The sequence below is a fragment of the Triticum urartu genome, unplaced genomic scaffold (assembly GCF_056163025.1).
Source record: "Triticum urartu cultivar PI428250 unplaced genomic scaffold, HENAU_Tu73 scaffold1181, whole genome shotgun sequence".
NCBI lineage: Eukaryota > Viridiplantae > Streptophyta > Magnoliopsida > Poales > Poaceae > Triticum > Triticum urartu.
Window position 1 is genome coordinate 1 of NW_028259647.1, and position 15,000 is coordinate 15,000.

Here is a 15,000-nt window from a genome sequence, read left to right on the forward strand (position 1 = left end):
AATACATGAAAAAGAAAGGAGGTAGAAAAATTTTTGGATTTATGGTTAAAGAAGAAAAAGAAGAAAACAGGGGTTCTGTTGAATTTCAAGTATTCAGTTTCACCAATAAGATACGGAGACTTGCTTCACATTTGGAATTACACAAAAAAGATTTTTCATCGGAAAGAGGTCTACGAAGACTTTTGGGAAAACGTCGACGTTTGCTGGCTTATTTGGCAAAGAAAAATAGAGTACGTTATAAGAAATTAATCGGTCAGTTGAATATTCGGGAGCAGTAATTTAATCGTTCAAATTTTTTTCTTGTTTTATTATTTTTTTAGTAGTCTTATAGTAGTCTTAGATTTTTCATTTTGATGAGCCTCGCTTTGAGGAATTCATGGAATAATCCATTTTCATGGAATAATGAATTAAGGAAGAAAGGATATGAGTCTACCGCTTACAAGAAAAGATCTCATGATAGTCAATATGGGCCCTCAACACCCATCAATGCATGGTGTTCTTCGACTGATCGTTACTCTCGATGGTGAGGATGTTATTGATTGTGAACCCATATTAGGGTATTTACACAGAGGAATGGAAAAAATCGCGGAAAACCGAACTATTATACAATACTTACCTTATGTAACAAGGTGGGATTATTTAGCTACTATGTTTACAGAAGCAATAACAGTAAATGCACCAGAATTCTTGGAGAATATTCAAATACCACAAAGAGCCAGCTATATTAGGGTAATTATGTTAGAATTAAGCCGGATAGCTTCTCACTTGCTATGGCTTGGACCTTTTATGGCGGATCTCGGCGCACAGACTCCTTTTTTCTATATTTTTAGAGAGAGAGAATTAATATATGATCTATTTGAAGCTGCTACAGGTATGCGAATGATGCACAATTACTTTCGCATCGGAGGAGTAGCCGCCGATCTACCTTATGGATGGATCGATAAATGTTTAGATTTCTGTGATTATTTTTTACGCGGAGTTGTTGAATATCAACAACTTATTACACAGAATCCAATTTTTTTAGAGCGAGTTGAAGGAGTAGGTTTTATTAGCGGAGAAGAAGCAGTAAATTGGGGCTTATCGGGACCGATGTTACGAGCTTCTGGAATACAATGGGATCTTCGTAAAGTAGATCCTTATGAGTCTTACAACCAATTTGATTGGAAAGTCCAATGGCAAAAAGAAGGGGATTCGTTAGCTCGCTATTTAGTACGAATTGGTGAAATGAGGGAATCCATCAAAATAATTCAACAAGCTGTAGAAAAAATTCCTGGAGGACCTTATGAAAATTTAGAAGTCCGACGCTTTAAGAAAGAAAATAATTCTGAATGGAATGATTTTGAGTATAAATTTCTTGGTAAAAAACCTTCGCCCAATTTTGAATTGTCAAGACAAGAGCTTTATGTAAGAGTAGAAGCCCCAAAAGGTGAATTAGGGATTTATCTAGTAGGAGATGATAGCCTTTTCCCCTGGAGATGGAAAATCCGTCCACCCGGGTTTATTAATTTGCAAATTCTTCCTCAGCTAGTTAAAAAAATGAAATTGGCTGATATCATGACGATATTAGGTAGTATAGATATCATTATGGGGGAAGTTGATCGTTGAAATGATAATAGATAGGGTAGAGGTAGAAACTATCAATTCTTTTTCGAAATTGGAATTATTAAAAGAAGTCTATGGACTGATATCGATTCTACCCATTTTGACCCTCCTTTTGGGAATAACAATAGAGGTACTCGTAATTGTGTGGTTAGAAAGAGAAATATCTGCGTCGATACAACAACGTATTGGTCCTGAATATGCTGGCCCCCTGGGCCTGCTTCAAGCTATAGCAGATGGGACTAAGCTACTTTTTAAAGAAGATATTCTGCCATCCCGAGGAGATATTTCTTTATTTAGCATTGGACCCTCTATAGCAGTCATATCAGTTTTATTAAGTTTTTTAGTTATCCCTTTGGGATATCATTTTGTTTTAGCCGATCTTAGTATTGGTGTTTTTTTATGGATTGCCATTTCAAGTATAGCTCCTATTGGTCTTCTTATGGCAGGATATAGCTCAAATAATAAATATTCTTTTTCAGGCGGTCTACGAGCTGCTGCTCAATCCATTAGTTATGAAATACCATTAACTTTTTGTGTGCTAGCAATATCTCTACGTGTGATTCGTTAAAATAGATCTTTTTCCTATAAAATCCATTAACTATTTATATTCCTTTTCTTATTTAGTATTTGGGTTGGTAAGTTAAACTAGATAGCTATATGAGTGAAACAAAACAGCTTATAAATTTGTAGTAAAAAGAAAAAATCTCATTTCCTACGTACAAGAAAAAAGTGGAAGTAAACATAAGCAGTGTAAACTCTTTATCCCAAGGTTGATATTTTTTAATTAGTCATCATATCTTGAAGCGGCCAAGAATAAAGGATTCACGATATGGAATTCCATTACTAGAATACTCCTAGTTATTACTATAACTTAATAATCCATAAGAAGAATCCACCAAAAGTTAGTGAAGGGTTAGGAACACTAAAGTACATAAAGGATTAGTAATGGAAAATCTAAAACATTAGAGATTTTTGCCCATAAAAGGAATCATAATAAGGACTTGCAATTTGTAGAAATTATCAAGTAGTACTTTCTTCGGATTCCGATCCAGAGTATGTTCCCATTCACTTGTTAAGGAAATGGCTATCAAGAACGAATTAACCCTTTATCCATTTTTTCTTTTTAAATACCCCCTCCCTGGGGAAAGAAGAATAGTAAAAAAGATATGGAGTGCACTAGAAAAAATTTTCATTATTTCCTTCCTCTATCCATATTCATGCAGAATTGCTCATGAACTAATACCCAACTCTTTCCATTTATTAATTGAATTCCTATAACAAGTAACAAGTGTTTTATTCCAAGATTAAGTTATTACTGAACAAAGAAAAATTTTCATTATATTATAAAGGATGAGATCAATTCGGAAGCGCTTTTTCTTATTCTAGCAGACGGAATTCCTTTGGTCTAATTTAGGACTTTCAAATCTATTTTATTTTATCTAATTCTATCTACGCCCCCGGGGCTAGGAACAAAACAGTCCTTTCCTTTTTCTGATCATAGAGAAGCCGTATGAAGCTAAGGTTTCATGTACGGTTTTGAAATAGCGGTGGGAACTGTGATGTTATCACCGACTATGATTATCTAACAGTTCAAGTACAGTTGATATAGTTGAAGCACAGTCAAAATACGGTTTTTTTGGATGGAATATTTGGCGTCAGCCTATAGGTTTTCTGGTTTTTTTAATTTCTTCTTTGGCAGAATGTGAAAGATTACCCTTTGATTTACCAGAAGCGGAGGAAGAATTAGTAGCAGGTTACCAAACTGAATATTCCGGTATCAAATATGGTTTATTTTATCTTGTTTCTTACCTAAATTTATTAGTTTCTTCTTTATTTGTAACAGTTCTCTACTTGGGCGGGTGGAATTTATCTATTCCCTATATATCCTTTTTTGATTTTTTCCAAATGAATAAAGCAGTTGGAATTTTGGAAATGACAATGGGTATATTTATTACATTAACTAAAGCTTATTTATTTCTCTTCATTTCTATCACAATAAGATGGACTTTACCGAGGATGAGAATGGATCAGTTATTAAATCTTGGATGGAAATTTCTTTTACCTATTTCCCTGGGCAATCTCTTATTAACAACCTCTTCTCAACTTGTTTCACTATAAATAAGATAATACAATAATAGTAAGAATATTTTCAACACAAAAGCTCTCTCAAACAAGAGAAAGAAACATATCTTTTTCATAGATATTTAGAATGAATATGTTCCCTATGGTAACTGGGTTCATGAGTTATGGTCAACAAACAATACGTGCTACAAGGTACATAGGTCAAAGTTTCATAACTACCTTATCCCACACAAATCGTTTACCTATAACGATTCACTACCCTTATGAAAAATCAATTACACCAGAGCGTTTCCGAGGGCGAATCCACTTTGAATTTGATAAATGTATTGCTTGTGAAGTATGTGTTCGCGTATGTCCGATAGATTTACCCGTTGTGGATTGGAGATTTGAAAAGGATATTAAAAGAAAACAATTGCTTAATTATAGTATTGATTTCGGAGTTTGTATATTTTGTGGCAATTGTGTTGAGTACTGTCCAACAAGCTGTTTATCAATGACTGAAGAATATGAACTTTCTACCTATGATCGTCATGAATTGAATTACAATCAAATTGCTTTAAGTCGGTTACCAATCTCCATAATGGGAGATTACACAATTCAAACAATTAGGAATTCGTCTGAAAGTAAAATAAACAAAGAAAAATCTTCGAATTCAAGAACGATTACTGATTACTAAACTTTGATTTTGTCTTTCTGTTATAAAAATCTAATAATTCTTTATTAAACTTTAAAATTAAACTATAAAGAAAAACGAAAAACTACTGCTTATTGGAAATTATTTCTTATTTTAAATCAGACTAGATTTTCGTGATATAATATAATTTATAACTATAAGTTTATACACAAAAAAATACCCTAATCCTTTTTTCCTTCCTTGAATCCTTTAGTTTTAGTCAGTTCATGAAAAATTTTATACTATTAATTTCTTTTTATCCATAATGGATTTACCTGGACCAATACATGAGATTCTTATGCTATTTGGGGGATTTGTTCTTCTACTAGGGGGTCTAGGAGTAGTATTACTTACCAACCCCATTTATTCTGCCTTTTCGCTGGGATTAGTTCTTGTTTGTATATCCTTATTCTATTTTTTATTAAATTCCTACTTTGTAGCTGTCGCACAACTTCTTATTTATGTGGGAGCCATAAATGTCTTGATCATATTCGCTGTAATGTTCGTAAATGGCTCAGAATGGTCTAAAGATAAGAATTATTGGACTATTGGAGATGGGTTCACTTCACTCGTTTGTATAACTATTGTTTTTTCACTAATGACTACTATCCCAGATACGTCGTGGTATGGAATTCTTTGGACTACAAGATCAAACCAAATAGTAGAACAGGGTCTCATAAATAATGTTCAACAAATTGGAATTCATTTAGCAACCGATTTTTATCTTCCGTTTGAACTCATTTCCATAATTCTTCTAGTTTCTTTAATAGGTGCAATTACTATGGCTCGGCAATAAGAAAACTTAGAAAAAGTACAAATTATAAGAATTGCAAATCTAAAATAAATAACTAAAGAATCACAATTTTGATTTAGTAAAATCCATCTACTGCCAACAAATACCTCCTTTTTTTTTTTTTTTTTTTTCTTTTGTTGTGTAATTGTTCTATTGTAATTAATTGAATCGGTTCAATTCTTGCCCTCATATTGAAATGAATCGAGATTGATAAGGAGTTAGTTAATGATGTTTGAGCATGTACTTTTTTTGAGTGTCTATTTATTTTCGATTGGTATCTATGGATTGATCACAAGCCGAAACATGGTTAGAGCTCTAATATGTCTTGAACTTATACTGAATTCAATTAATCTAAATCTCGTAACATTTTCTGATCTATTTGATAGTCGCCAATTAAAAGGAGATATTTTCGCAATTTTTGTTATAGCCCTTGCAGCTGCTGAAGCCGCTATTGGACTATCCATTCTTTCTTCCATCCATCGTAATAGGAAATCCACTCGTATCAATCAATCTAATTTATTGAATAATTAGACTTTTGAATAATTAGACATAGAATCCTCTAAACAAAGGCGCACATATTAAAATAAATAGAAATCAATACTATTTTCTTAGTATTATTTGAGAATATCCATTTTTTTTAGTAGATTATTGCATAGTATTCTTTTTCACTTAAATGAATTTTTGTATTTGTAATTCATTGATATTGCAATTTGAATATTGCAATAATTTATATTGAAAAGACGATAGCCAATTTATTGGCTAATTCGAATTCGTCTGTACAATTCGTAAAATTCTTTCTTATTTCTTATTTATTGTTGAAATCCAAAATTAAAGTCTCTTGGCTCTCTTCACGCTTTCTCACAAACAGATTAAAAAATAGATTTTTTTTTTTGAAGTTTGGATAAACCATTGCTTCGTCTGGTGTCTACAATACATATGACTCATTATAGTACTAATTTCATTTTTACCAGATCGAAAAATTTTATGTTGAAAAGAAAAATTTATAGATCCAATGTCACATTCCGTAAAAATTTACGATACATGTATAGGATGCACTCAATGTGTACGAGCTTGTCCAACAGATGTATTAGAAATGATACCCTGGGATGGATGTAAAGCCAAGCAAATTGCTTCCGCGCCGAGAACCGAAGATTGTGTGGGTTGTAAGAGATGTGAATCTGCCTGCCCGACAGATTTTTTAAGTGTCCGCGTTTATTTAGGGCCTGAAACAACACGTAGCATGGCTCTATCTTATTGATACGTTACAAAAAACTTCACTCGAATCGTCTGATTCCTCTTTACCGAAGAAGCCTGTGCTCGAAATAATCGAGCACGGGCTTTTCTGGTCAAAACGTATCTTGTCTTTATCACTTTATCATGAGTTATTTTCCTTGGTTAACAATACTTGTTGTTTTGCCGATATTTGCAGGTTCATTAATTTTCTTTTTACCTCATAAGGGAAACAAAGTCGTTAGGTGGTATACTATATCTATTTGTTTATTAGAATTCCTTCTAATGACTTATGCGTTCTGTTATCATTTCCAACTGGAGGATCCCTTAATCCAATTAAAGGAGGATTATAAATGGATAGATGTCTTCGATTTCCACTGGAGATTGGGAATCGATGGACTTTCATTAGGATCTATTTTATTGACAGGATTTATCACTACTTTAGCTACTTTAGCAGCTTGGCCAATTACACGGAATTCGCGATTATTCTATTTCCTGATGCTCGCAATGTATAGTGGTCAAATAGGATTATTTTCTTCGCGAGACCTTTTACTTTTTTTTATCATGTGGGAGTTAGAATTAATTCCTGTTTACTTACTTTTATCCATGTGGGGGGGGAAGAGGCGTCTATATTCAGCTACAAAGTTTATTTTGTATACTGCAGGCGGTTCCATTTTTTTCTTAATCGGAGTTCTGGGTATGGGCTTATATGGTTCCAACGAACCAGGATTAGATTTGGAAAGATTAATTAATCAATCATACCCTGCAACCTTGGAAATACTTTTATATTTTGGCTTCCTTATTGCTTATGCTGTCAAATTGCCGATTATACCCCTACATACGTGGTTACCAGATACCCATGGGGAAGCACATTATAGTACATGTATGCTTTTAGCGGGAATATTATTAAAGATGGGAGCATATGGATTGATTCGGATCAACATGGAATTGTTACCTCATGCTCATTATCTATTTTCGCCCTGGTTAGTAATAATAGGAGCGATCCAAATAATCTATGCAGCTTCAACTTCTCTTGGTCAACGAAATTTCAAAAAAAGAATAGCTTATTCCTCTGTATCTCACATGGGTTTCATAATTATAGGAATTGGTTCCATAACCAACATTGGACTCAATGGAGCTATTTTACAAATATTATCCCATGGATTTATTGGTGCTACACTTTTTTTCTTGGCAGGAACCGCTTCTGATAGAATGCGTCTTGTTTATCTCGAAGAACTGGGGGGAATATCTATCCCAATGCCTAAAATTTTTACCATGTTTAGTAGCTTTTCAATGGCTTCTCTTGCCTTACCAGGAATGAGTGGTTTTGTCGCAGAATTAGTAGTATTTTTTGGACTAATTACTAGTCCAAAATTTCTGTTAATGCCAAAAACACTAATTACTTTTGTAATGGCAATTGGAATGATATTAACTCCTATTTATTTATTATCTATGTTACGCCAGATGTTCTATGGATACAAGCTATTTAATGTTCCAAACGCAAATTTTGTGGATTCTGGACCACGAGAACTCTTTATTTTAATCTGTATCTTTTTACCAGTAATAGGAATTGGTATTTATCCAGATTTTGTTCTCTCCCTATCCGTTGACAGGGTAGAGGCTCTCTTATCCAATTATTATCCTAAATAGGTTTGCTTTTTTTTACTCGTCTGCTCTATTAATGCAGAAATAAGTAAAAAAGTATATAATGCAGAAATAAGTAAAAAAGTATAATTAGATCTATCTCGAATTTTTGAGAACCCTTTGATAAGGCGTTCAAGGGGTTCTCAAATAAAACATAAAAGTAAAAACCTTCATTTCATGAAGGTTTTATTTTATGTAATCATTTAGGTGTTAATGTAAACGAACCATAACTATGTAAGCCTATTCCTAATAGATTTATACCAAAATAACAAATCCAAATTATAAGAAATCCTATCAAAGCTATAAGTGCAGAATTCGTACCCTTCCAATTTGGATTTGTTCTACTATGTAAATAAATTGCGAATATGGTCCAAGTAATAAATGCCCAAGTTTCCTTAGGATCCCAATTCCAATAGGATCCCCAGGCCTCATTAGCCCATACTGCTCCACAAAGAATACCTACGGTTAAAAGGGTAAATCCTAGGCTAATGACACGATAACTCCAAGAATCCAAACGCTCCGTTAATTGATATTTGTAATAATTTGGAAATGAAGGGACAGAGGTTCTTTTTAAAGCACTTCTTTTTGCATAAAAATATTTAATATCACTAAAGAAAAATGTTTTATTTAAAACATTTTTTTTCTTTTTAGAAAAGAAATGGAAATTATTTCGAAATCTAATGATTAGAATAGCGGCAGATAATAAGGATCCGCACAAAAGAGTTGCATAGCTTAATAACATCATACTGACATGCATCATTAACCACTGAGATTGTAGAGCAGGTACTAGTATCGTGGATTGATGCATTTCAGTTAAAAGACCCGATGTGGCAAAGCCTTGCGTTAAAATAGTACTTGGCGTAGTTATTGTGCTTAAATCATTTTTAGAGTTCTGTATTTTAGGAATGGTATGAAGAATATACAGGGCCCATGAAAGGAAGATCAATGACTCATATAAATTACTTAATGGAAAATGTCCCGAGGAAGCCCAACGAGAAACTAAGAATCCTGTTATAGAGAAAAAAGTAACTATCATTCCTTTTTCTGACGAATCGCGTAATCCTCCAAGTTCACGAACTAATAAGGTTATAAAATGAATCGTAATCACAATTGAAATCGTTGAGAAAGAGATATGAGTTAGTATATGTTCTAAAGTTGCAAATAGCATAAGGGGAAGGTCCCATTACAAAATTGTAAATTTCGAATTGATTTCTAATCTATTGTATTCTTTTTCAAGAATGCCGCCACTCGGATTCGAACCGAGATGCTTGAGCACTGCTTCCTAAGAGCAGCGTGTCTACCAATTTCACCATGGCGGCTAACTTCAAATAATAGGTAACTTAAAAGAATAATAGCTATTATCTTGGGAATCGTCGATATTGGGAAAGTCCATAAAATTTAGGAACATTAGAGTTTTCATTAAAATAGACTTCGTTTGGTAGTATCGTTTCCATTTTTTTTTTTTACAATAAACTCTTGCTTTGCCCAATAGAAACACAAACACTGCTTGAAAGAGTTGGAACTTCTTTTTTCTAACTTGCAATTATAGAACTAATTTTTTCTAATTAATTTCCCCTTTACATTTTGAAAATTCTTTCAATACAATGAAAAAAATCCAAAAGGGTTTCTATTTAATGATGAAATTAAAATAAAATGGATAAATAGAAAAGGCTTTTTGGATTTTTTAAAAATTTCTAGAATGAAAGTCTTTATGCTCTTATTAATAAGATTTACTAACCTTATGATTTTGGAGAAGATAGGTGGAAGTTGTAAGTCCTATTGTAAGAATACTCCACTTTTCATAATTTTCCTAATAGAATATGAGGATTCTATTAGGAAAATTATGAAAAGTTCATTGATAGGAAAAGAATACTTAGCACACAGTATACCAAACAAAACTTTTTTTTTCTTGTATATATAAGATAAGAGGGGTTTTTTGTTCTAAGAATATTGTACCGAGTAATTCGACACATAAAAGTACATTCAAAGAAGAATCCAAATTATTAAATAATTGGAATTCTTTTTTGATAAGTCAATTCATATTATTCCAAAATCTTATTATTTGTTTGTTGCCCAGAAAAACCCTTTGGTTTTGGATGCTCATTACCGCTCGAAAATGATCTTGATTTTACTAAAGAATAAGATTGTACTATGGAAAAATAAGTCTTTTTCTTCCAAATATTTTTACGAATACGCTTTTTTGACATTGAAGTACGTTTTTTTGGAACTGCCATTCAAAAAGGAAATTACTTTTTTCTAGTTGTATGTGAAAGACATCTATTGCTGCAAATCAATCCTTCTTTCTTCTTTTTATTAGTATTTATACTTAGATACTGAAAGATACTTAAATTTTGAATTATTTTTTACTTCATTTTGTCTAATGCGGATAAGACAACAAGAATTTTTTAACATTTTTTCTTTATATATTTTATACTTTTTTTTTAATAATATAGAATATATAGAAGGGTTTCTCATTTAAATCTATTTATATCTATTTATATATCAAGTATACTCCATATATAGATATATGGTATGGAAGCCTATCCCCCATATAAGATAAGACGGGGGGATAAAAAGAAGGGAAAATGAAAATAGTTAATTAAGTTCAGAATGGTATTCCATAAAGGAAAGGAATTCCAATCAAAACAAAAAATACTGAGTCTCTTAAACAAGACATTCTAAAACTTAGGTAATTTATAGTCATTAGAATTTTAGTTCTATATGAAGTAAGGACTATTCGATAATTTCTTATAAACATAGGTTTTCATTGGAATTCACTCAATCAGTTAATTATGGAACAAGAGAGCTGTTTCATCTTTGTTTTAAAGAAATATAAAAATGAATTATGAATAGAAAGTAAAATGATTCCACTTTTTTTTTTTTATTTTTATAAATATCTTTATTTAGTTAATAAAATAACTTCGTTACCTAGTTATTTTATTAACTTTTTTAATTTAACCAACTAAACCCATTCTTAATTTTTAATTATTTCAATGAGATAAATTTTGGAAAAATTAAGAATTTCAGTATTTTTTCTTATTCTTTTTATTTATTCTTTCAGAAAGAGATAAGAATTGGTTTGGTGAATCGGAAACAATTTTATAGAAAAATTGAAGTAAAAATTGAAGTAAAAATTGCAATTTCTTTTCTTATGGAACATACATATCAATATGCATGGGTAATCCCTCTTCTCCCACTTCCAGTTATTATGTCAATGGGATTTGGCCTTATTCTTATTCCGACAGCAACAAAAAATCTTCGTCGCATATGGGCTTTTCCTAGTGTTTTACTCTTAAGTATAGCTATGGTATTCTCAGTTCAACTGTCTATTCAACAAATAAATGGAAGTTCGATCTATCAATATCTATGGTCTTGGACCGTCAATAATGATTTTTCTTTAGAATTTGGATACTTGATTGACCCACTTACTTCTATTATGTTAATACTAATTACTACTGTAGGAATCCTGGTTCTTATTTATAGTGATGGTTATATGTCTCACGATGAAGGATATTTGAGATTTTTTGTTTATATAAGTTTTTTCAATACTTCCATGTTGGGATTGGTTACTAGCTCCAATTTGATACAAATTTATTTTTTTTGGGAACTCGTGGGAATGTGTTCTTATTTATTGATAGGCTTTTGGTTTACACGACCAATCGCAGCGAGTGCTTGTCAAAAAGCTTTTGTAACTAATCGTGTAGGGGATTTTGGTCTATTATTAGGAATTTTAGGTTTTTTTTGGATAACAGGTAGTTTAGAGTTTAGGGATTTGTTCAAAATAGCTAATAACTGGATTCCTAATAATGGAATTAACTCTTTACTTACTACTTTGTGTGCTTTTTTATTATTCCTTGGTGCAGTTGCGAAATCCGCACAATTCCCTCTTCACGTATGGTTACCCGATGCTATGGAAGGGCCCACTCCTATTTCGGCTCTTATACACGCAGCAACTATGGTTGCTGCGGGAATTTTTCTTCTAGCTCGACTTCTTCCTCTTTTCATATCTTTACCTTTGATAATGAGTTTTATTTCTTTAGTAGGTACAATAACACTATTCTTAGGAGCTACTTTAGCTCTTGCTCAGAGAGATATTAAAAGAAGCTTAGCCTATTCTACAATGTCTCAATTGGGTTATATGATGTTAGCTCTAGGTATAGGTTCTTATCAAGCTGCTTTATTCCATTTGATCACTCATGCTTATTCAAAAGCTTTATTGTTCTTGGGATCCGGATCCGTTATTCATTCAATGGAACCTCTTGTTGGATATTCACCAGATAAAAGTCAAAATATGGTTCTTATGGGCGGTTTAAGAAAATACATTCCAATCACAAGAACTACTTTTTTATGGGGTACACTTTCTCTTTGTGGTATTCCACCTCTTGCTTGCTTCTGGTCCAAAGATGAAATCCTTAGTAATAGTTGGTTGTATTCGCCCTTTTTTGGAATAATAGCCTCCTTTACTGCAGGATTAACTGCCTTTTATATGTTTCGGATATATTTACTTACATTTGATGGGTATTTGCGTGTTCATTTTCAAAATTACAGTAGCACTAAAGAGAGTTCCTTGTATTCAATATCCTTATGGGGAAAAAGGATACCCAAAGGAGTGAATAGGGATTTCGTTTTATCAACAACGAAGAGTGGAGTTTCTTTTTTTTCACAAAATATACCAAAAATTCAAGGTAATACAAGAAATAGGATAGGATCCTTTACTACGTCTTTTGGGGCTAAAAAAACTTTTGCCTATCCGCATGAAACGGGAAATACTATGTTATTTCCTCTTCTTATATTACTACTTTTCACTTTGTTCATTGGATTCATAGGAATCTCTCTTTGATAATGGAGGAATTGGTAATGGAATAGCAGAGTTAACCATATTATCAAAGTGGTTAACTCCCTCAATAAACTTTACCCAGGAAAGTTCTAATTCTTTTGTAAATTCATATGAATTTATTACTAATGCAATTTCTTCTGTAAGTCTAGCTATCTTTGGTTTATTCATAGCATATATCTTCTATGGATCCGCTTATTCTTTTTTTCAGAATTTGGATTTAATAAACTCTTTTTACAAAGGAAATCCTAAAAAAGAATTTTTAGATCAAGTAAAAAAAAATATATACAGTTGGTCATATAATCGTGGTTATATAGATATTTTCTATACTAGGGTCTTTACCCTCGGTATAAGAGGGTTAACCGAACTCACGGAGTTTTTTGATAAGGGTGTTATTGATGGAATTACCAATGGAGTGGGTCTTGCTAGTTTTTGTATAGGAGAGGAAATTAAATATGTAGGGGGAGGTCGAATCTCGTCTTATTTATTCTTTTTTTTATGTTATGTATCTGTGTTTTTATTCTTTTTTCTTTCTTAAGTTAAGGAATTTACAACAAGTCTCTTGCAAAAATAACTATCCTATCCCCTTTCTACAATCTCTCTATATCCTTGTTACATAAGGTAAGTATTGTATAATAGTTCGGTTTTCCGCGATTTTTTCCATTCCTCTGTGTAAATACCCTAATATGGGTTCACAATCAATAACATCCTCACCATCGAGAGTAACGATCAGTCGAAGAACACCATGCATTGATGGGTGTTGAGGGCCCATATTGACTATCATGAGATCTTTTCTTGTAAGCGGTAGACTCATATCCTTTCTTCCTTAATTCATTATTCCATGAAAATGGATTATTCCATGAATTCCTCAAAGCGAGGCTCATCAAAATGAAAAATCTAAGACTACTATAAGACTACTAAAAAAATAATAAAACAAGAAAAAAATTTGAACGATTAAATTACTGCTCCCGAATATTCAACTGACCGATTAATTTCTTATAACGTACTCTATTTTTCTTTGCCAAATAAGCCAGCAAACGTCGACGTTTTCCCAAAAGTCTTCGTAGACCTCTTTCCGATGAAAAATCTTTTTTGTGTAATTCCAAATGTGAAGCAAGTCTCCGTATCTTATTGGTGAAACTGAATACTTGAAATTCAACAGAACCCCTGTTTTCTTCTTTTTCTTCTTTAACCATAAATCCAAAAATTTTTCTACCTCCTTTCTTTTTCATGTATTTTTCTGATCAGGAAAAATACAAAATTATGTCAGTTATTTTGAAGTTATTCTAATCTCGTACACACACAAATTTGCAATTATTCATCTACTACTGGAATTTGGATTTATTTTATCGATGCAAATTGGATTTGGATAGAAGGGTACATTCTTTCTAATATTTTAGATAGAAGAAATGTTTCTTCTATCTAAAATATTAGAAAGAATTTTGCTGATTTATTTATTGCTATATGCAATTTATGGAATTGATACACCATTTAATTGATATCATTTAGCAAAATGAAACACAGCATATGCATCCATCTTTTGGCTCGAGAATTTCACGGGATAGAGATATGGTATAAGAAATAGACTATTAAGTAACTCTAAATGAATTGTGGATACATCTGTATCCTTAACATACTGAAACGATTGTCATTATTCGTATCAAACCAATAGCGATTCATACAAGCTAAATCTTCTAATCAATGGTGGGCCAATAATGAATTTTTTTGCATATGTATTAAGACGCTTGGCCTGATTTCGAAATTGTCCAGAGTTTTATATGTTGTTTTCATTGCAAAATGATGGGTCTCCTTCCATAACTTTCCAATTACGAGTACGAGAATTGAAAGACATGAAAATTCTCAATTCTCTACGGCGTCTAGTAGATAGAAACAAGAAAATCAGAAGAATCTTTCTCTCTATTCACTATCATTCCGCGTCTTCGACTTCTATTAGTTTCTTTTCTTCTTTAATGCAATAGCTATAGTTTGATATAAGAATCCATTTCTCAAAGTAATGGAAACCATTCTCTTATAGGAAATGGTTCGAAAATCGCTATTCCACCTTTTAGGTATCGTGAAAAGTGATACCTGTGAAGATCGTGCATTTCAGTCAAATTCAGATCCGTTTTTCGAGTCCATGAT